Raw genomic sequence first — 7648 nt, 5'->3', positions numbered from 1 at the left:
GGCATTTTTTGTCGCTATCAAACAGCTTCTGCTTAGATCCACTGACAAAGGTGAATGGTGTGATGGTTATAACTTAATCCTCAGCTACCAATACAGTAAGACAGTTGCTAAAACATACAGCCCAGTCTTTCAAGGCTATCCTGCACTTAAAAATAAAGGCACTGGCATATTTGAAAACATGTGTTGCTAGATGTTTGTTGCAGTTCACACCTCTGTGTGTACAGAGCCCATATGTTCTCTCTGTCATGAGTGTGCATAAAATTATAAATGTGGGACATGAATGTGTGCACACATCTGCATGCGAACAGTGCCATCTCTAGCAGTCATACATATCCACAGACAAGGAGCCACTGCCTCATGTTGCTCTCATACAGCCTCACAAAGACTCATCTCTTTCACACAATAGCCAAAGAGAGAGGCTTGGAAACACAGACAGTGGGTGCCCTGCTACTGGGTGACACTTTTAGAAAGCTCCTTTCCCCCCTTTTAGATGTGTTCTGAGAGCAAAAACAAATAGCCACAGAGTTTCAAGGAATTATAGTTATTTGCTGAATTCAGAGCACCTGAATTTGGAAGATCTGGATATCAGCCTTTGGCTGTGGTTTCGGTTGTTACATGATCACATGTAAGTCACTTCTCTGAATTTATATTTCCTTGCCTACCGGACTGGATGCTGTTGTTTACCAAGCCCTACTTCACCCAGCTCTTGTGAGCTGTTATACTCACGTTATCTTCACACAGAGGAAGTTTCAGAAGAGCTATGTGGTTTTATTATCACCTGTGTAAACAGAAAGCAATGGCTGTATTTTGACTGATGAAAGCAAAGAGACAGCAATCAGGTTGCTTTTTATTTTCCTCCATATTTGCAGATAGGGTACCAGGTACATCCTTGTTCAACTCTTTCTTACATTCTTTCTCAGAGCAACCCAGTTGGTACCGCATGTGCCTAACCCCTCTACCCTCACCAGTAATGGTTCAAAAGGTGCTAACCTAAGGCCATCAGAGCAGGGAAATGGTGTTATCTCCCCAAATTATGGAAGGGGTTGCAAACCCCATACCAGAAATTCTCACTGTTTTCTTCTCATTGCTGTTGTAAATTATGTTCTCTTAAAAGTCCAGTTGCTGCCAGGAAGAGAACCCCAAATGTATTCAATGTTTTGGGGTTTAGGAAGGAAAGGGAAAAGGAAAGGGAAAGAGAAAAGGAAAGAGAAAGGGAGAGGAAGAGGAAGAGGAAGAGGAAGAGGAAGAGGAAGAGGGAGAGGGAGAGGGAGAGGGAGAGGGAGAGGGAGAGGGAGAGGGAAAAGCCACAGTGCTTAGTGTTAAAAAAAAAAAAAAAAAAAAAAAAAGCAATTTCTGTGCTGATTTCAATGAGTTTTGAGCAGCTGCAAGTGAATATATGCTCTGCACAGCTGAACCGAAGTCATTTCTCAGCTGATGGGGAAAGGATACAGTCTGTTTAACAGCAGACGTCCTTTCTGAAGGAAAACCTTTGGGTGCTCAGCCCACTGCCTGAAACCAGAGAAGAGATCCCTGCAGCCACCAGTTAGAAGGAGCATGATGCTGTGTGTGTAGATTACACCCACAGCAGCATCCAGGAGCGTGCCCCCACGCCTAGAGGGATACACTCCCACCTGCTCGTTTCACCTACAGCACAACCCTCAGCTTCACTCAAAGCCTGGCCCTCGGCTTCTGACAGCTCAGTCTCTTGCCAGCAGTCCAGCAGCAGCTAGCAATGCACAGCACGGCCTGGCTCACGCTGTCTGAACCCACAAAACAGCCATTGAGCACTGGTCAGGAGCCCTTAGCACCAGTGAAACGCGATGTAAATTCTCGCAGAATCCATTGTTTTGACAAAGATCACATGCAATTTGTTGCCAAGCAGCCTACGCAAATATTTAAAGCCTGCCTCTTTCTCCGACACAATTTTTTAAAAAACAAAACCAAAATAACAAGAGCTTTTAATTTGTGCCACGTAGGCTGAGAGAGAGTTAACCCCTTACAGACCCAGACCCAAGGATGATGGGATTACTGTGATGTGTTTCATGGGGATGATGCTAGGGAGGACTTGACTTGAAGGCTGGCAGGCGATTTCTTGGCTTGGGCTGAGGATGTCATACACTGTCAATGCCTTGTGAGTCTTTCCAATTCCCTCCCCTCTTTAGAGGTAGTCTTTTCTGGTTAACATTGATGTAATTATCTGATTTCTAATTGCCACCTCCTCGTCCCAAGACCCTTCCATGTTTCTGGCCCATTTAGGTAGAATTGCTACGTTTGACCTTGTTTTTCTTCCTCCCTCCCTCCCTGCCCTCATTCATATCTAAGCACATGCTTAGCTGACGTGCTGAATCTTCAGATGGGAACAATGTCCAGTCTGTTAAAACGAGGCAAGAGTGCCAGCTCTAGATGTTTTGTGTAGTAAATTTGAAGTAGATACCATTTTAAAAATACTTGTAATTATTTTTACTCCTACCAGACTTCAGTTTCACCAATACAAGCTATCATGCTAGGTTTTTCTGTCTCTGGAAACAATCTCCAGGCACAGGGCTGTCTGGTCAGCCAAGAATTATCATCAGCATCATACAAGATAGACCTCTTATGAAAAATAAACTAAGCATAAATATAAGCAATGGCGCAAATCCCAGCTGCATTTTTCTGCAGGAACAGGCCTTTAACCCATGTGCATCTCTGTGTGTGCAACGGCACTACAGGAGGAGTAATTTCCCAGCCAAATGATGCCCTGGACCAGTGGCCCCAGGGTCTGACTGTAAGGAGACATTTATGATCTGTGAGGATTATAAAGGTAATGAGGATGGCCCTGAGAACTGCTTTGAAAGTTCACCACTCATATCCCTTGCATATGTCAAGTAAACTATTAGAAAGACTGTTTTCAGGCCATTTTCTTACCACTTCTCTCTCATATTTGATTTATTAGGTTCAGGTATTATTCTGCTTTTTGAAACCAAAGTTTCATGTTTAGAGCAGAGTCACATAAGTATAATCTGAGCTCCCTGAGATTGTACTTCATATTCTACATCTCATGCCAGTTTTAAATCTATTCCCCCAAACTGATTTCAGAACTGCTCGGAATCAGACTGCAAATGCCATTTAGGGTGGCTTGACCTAAATTTGCCAAACAAAATTTAAAACTGGTTGAAAAGTATCCCCATTTTAGCAATGACCTTGTTATTTATAATCAGGTCTTGATTCTATAATATTTGTTAATTATGACCATTTCCATCAAAATGTCATTTATCCACACATTCATAAAGATGTTATATCCTACAACTTGCATAACTGAGGAAGAACTAAAATAGCTTATCTTATCTTCTGGTTCTGTAACTATGCAAATACCTACAGCAAATGTGCCATGATGGGATTATCATGGTGGTAAAGTTAATTATGTGCATAACTGTTTTCAGGATCAAGGTACTAATGTGTAAAAACATAAACAATTTTAGATATTTATCTTACTTTTAACCATATTTACCAGCTGTGATTTTCTGTTTCCTTCAGTAAGCACAGGAAGAGTAGGCTAATAGACAGGTTTTCTTTTGTTTCCAGTTTGTTTCACCTGTGGTTCTCATGCAATGCCAATGACATTCCTTGTTCCCCATGGACAATGGGAGCATGGGGATGGTCAGGCTGGGTGAGCCAGGAGGGGTGTCTTATCCAGTATCCTCTCCTGGAACCATGACTAGCACCAGGAGTGTCAAAAAGCATAAGAACCTCTTGCCAAGCAGATGAGGTCATCTGTCCCGTGTTGGAAGCCTCCTTCATTTGTTAAACAGAGATATTGGCATAAAAGCTGACACATTACATTGAACATTGTTTCTGATTTTTTTGGTCAATGCTGTTCCAGGTATTATTGTTACCGTTGCACAGCTCTGCTAACAGGCTAAATTGGACTACAGGGAGCTTTTTAATATGCCCTAGGAGCAGCTTTTGTGTTGCCTAATCATGTGAAAAGAATGGCTGGCTTGATCCTGCCACCTCCAGCTCCCATGCAGGGCCCGTTTCTCTGATATTGCAAGACGGAGAGAAGCAGAGCTCCTGCAGTGGCCCGCATCCATTGATACCTCGGTTAGATCCACCTCGCACCCCGCTGCCCGCCAGCCTGGTGGCTTTCCTGGGAAGGCAGCTGCTACATGGGCTAAAAGCCACCTTTGTTATCCTTCCCTCCTTCTGTCCTCCTTTTCCTGCTCCACGTTTGCCCCTGGAAGGGCCACGCCAAGCCGTGCAGCCCTGAGAACCAGAGGAGAGGTGAGGGCATCAGAGGACCCCTCATCCCCACCACACATCCACCAGTCATCTCCTTAAGAAACAGCTCCTGCTACAACCACTGACGGCAAGGCGTTTTTCCCCGTGCCTGATCGCTCTCTCAGACCGTCGAAAGGACCCTTCGGGGCCCGGCAAGCAGCCGGCCGGGGCCGAAACCCTCCCGTGGCACCGGCCGCCATTTGGAGCCCGGCCGGCAGCGCCGCCTGAGGCGTGGGCAGCGCTGCCCTCTGCTGGCGCCGCGGCGAACGGCCATGGCCCCGCGCCTCAGGGGGCTGCCCGCAGCCCGGCCCAGCCAAAACCACGACGGGTTGAAGGGCGAGGGCTTGGGTCGCTGTCACAAAGCAGCTTCTCGGTGCTTCCCGACGGGGGGACACCCCCCCGTGCCCCCTGCCCCAGGCACGCAGCCCGGACGTGCCGTGGAGCTGCCACCGGCCCGCTCTGAGGAGCGTGGTTAATGGGGGAGCTCTGTCATTAGGCAGAACCCCTAATTTGGGGCTGGCGTGAAGCGTTTTCCCATTCCTGCAGTTAACCCGAAACCCCTAACACGTGCACTGCCTGTCTCTGTGGAAAACAAGGCGTATGTGGAGAGCTGCAGTGCTCCACCGAGACCTTGGGGAGAATTTTTTCAGCACAGGGCCATGGACGTACACGGGGCCTGTTTCTTATTTCTGCCTCGAGCAGCCGTTTGTGGCAGTGTCAACAGAGCACAGAGCTCTGCTGCCCGCATTTTACAGCACTGGCACGTTTGTGTGTGCGAGGAACTTGCCGTCATTGACACCGATCCCCCCTTCTCTTCATCTTCTTACACAGGGCTTTGGCTTTAACCGCATCTCTCCCTGTCCTTGTCACTCTCTATTTGCAGGGGCTCCTGTAGGTGTGAGAATGCTGCACAGCTGCAAAAAGTCAGAAAACTTCTTCAGCCAAGTCCATCATCAAAGTTCCTGTCTTGCCCAGGGCACCTTTCCTTTCCTATGCAGAGAATAAAACAAGTAGAGGGAGGAAAATCCTTTTTGCCCATCTCCAGCCAGGGGTGTGACCGCAGGAGCAGCCAGCTCATTAAAAGGGAGATCAGAGAAGGGGAGAAGAGTCCTGTGTGTGGTACACAGCTCCTCGAGAGCATCCCACAGCCCTAACCTACGGAGTGGTGAAAGAAATGTTCACTATTCCCTGCATTTTTATTTTCCTTCTCAAGGAACTTCATATAACTGGAGGAGGAGAAGAAAAACAACCTTCCTAGGTATTATTTCTGTACCTTAATTTTTATTTCAAAGAATCCAATTTATTTAGCAGCAATACCTGAGATTACACTCACCAAGCAAACTCTCAAAGGAAGCCTCACCATCTAGGTGTATTTTTCATTATACAATAAACTCTGAACTCCACCGAAGGTGTTTTCTCGTAATGTTAAACTCAGTGCCTGACAATTATTGTCCAGCTCCATTTGGTGCCAGAAGTGCATTCAGAGGAGAAGTAATAAATCCTTTCATGCTGTTTAATAAAACAAGAAAATGTGTTGCTCACACTTGGATGCTAGACTTTATTACACAAACACAGCTAAAAAAATAAATGGAGTATTTCCTGTTTAGAAGTGCCTACAAGTCACATGATGTTGATTTTCTCCAGGTGTTGCAATTCTAAATGAAATTTTCACTTAAGTTTTTCTTAAAGAACTAAGCGAGTTATTTCAAAATGCAATAATCAACATGTTGTTAAAGGTGCAAAACCACTGTAAAAAAAAAAAAAAAAAAAAAAAAAGCACTAAATGTACTGCAGTGAAATTAGATGTGGAACGTGGTGGTTGCCAAACTATACAAGATATTTGTGAGATACTTTGCCATCCACTTGAGTGCTTCACTGAGTTTCCACCCAGGATAAAAATATATATCCTACAAGGTTTGAGAAACCCATTCAACTCATCAATTGATTTTGCCTCTTTGTAGTGAGGTGATTATTCTCCACTCTGGTGGCCTGGTATTCTGGCATCACTGCTATTGTAAAATAAATGCCTGATAAAAATAGATGTCTACAGCAAGGTGCTCAGCACTAAGTGGAAACAGGTCCTTAAGGAGCATTGTCTGTTCCTTCATTTCCACAAGCTTAAATGAAGGAAAAAGTCACCCACACATTGTCTTTTCATAGATAAATCCTATCTGTTCTACACTACTTTTACTTGCATAGGCTGTGTAAATGTAGTGATGCCGTGAGGGACATGACTAATGTCACACATGCTTCATTCCTCCTCTCATCTGCTCTCTGTTGAAAGATTTGTGTGGGCTGCTCTTGCCCCTCTGGGGATCCGTGGGTGAGGGTGCATTTCGAGGTGCCCAATAATCTGTATTTCTGTAGGAGATGACAAGGTTAATAAGTGCTCCTTACATTTGGAACAAGAAGCATTAGAAAGGAAGGACCTTTCATCTTTCTGGAGTTTCTCCCACAGCTTCTGGACAGCCATCAGAGTTGGGACTTCTTCCCAGAGCAGCCCTACCTGCAAGCTAAAAAATCCATACACCTGAGACAGACAACTCTCACCCCATAACTATGGAGGGGTATAGACGAGCTCTGGGTCCCAACCATCTGTTGTACCCACTGTGATTTTTAGATATGCCATCATATGAACTTAGCACTGCCTCTTTTGGATTCAACAGCTGAAGTTGAATCTTTCTTCTGTTAAACTTGTTCCTGTCTTTGCCAGTGCACAGTGATTGAGCACACTTATGCCAATGCAGTTAATGGCTCCTGTTGATGTTTCTCTTAGGAAAAAATCAGATCTCCACCATTGGGTGGCAACACCTTTTCTACAGAGACCAACAACAGCCTACATAGCCATAGGAGGCACTGGTGCTGTGAATCTCAACACTCTCCTTAAATATCATCCAGAAATTCTCTTCTATCTGAAAGAATGACTGGGAGAGACATGGTTTCACATACAATACAACATGTCAGAAATGACTGCTGGGGTGAAAAAGTTTCCAAATGACCTGAACTTTGTAACAAGCTGTCAGGGCGCATGAGATTTCCCTATCAGCTTGGCTGACTGAAGCTACTGCTGTCACCAAAAGTGGTGGGATCAGCCCTGTCTGCTCTGTCTTGTGGGCTACTGTCTGCAGTTTCATGACTGTAGTTATGTGAATCAGAGAACATACCCATCTGAAAACTATTAGTTTTTTTTTCTTCCTTTTTTTTTTTTTTTTTTTTTTTTCCTTTTTAATCTAGATCTGTTTGCTGATGCAATTGGCCAAACAGCCAGATGATTGCTGTGTTAGGAAAGCATGGCAGGGGCAAGAGGTGGGACGTGCCTTTTTAATAACAGTGCAATCATCAGATGGCTGAAAGTGCTTGTGAAACCATCTCAGAGAGTTTTGCAAGATTT

Source organism: Anas platyrhynchos, chromosome 5, assembly GCF_047663525.1.
Source record: "Anas platyrhynchos isolate ZD024472 breed Pekin duck chromosome 5, IASCAAS_PekinDuck_T2T, whole genome shotgun sequence".
Lineage (NCBI taxonomy): Eukaryota > Metazoa > Chordata > Aves > Anseriformes > Anatidae > Anas > Anas platyrhynchos.
The sequence above is the reverse complement of the archived record's forward strand: the minus strand, read 5'-3'. Positions refer to the sequence as shown.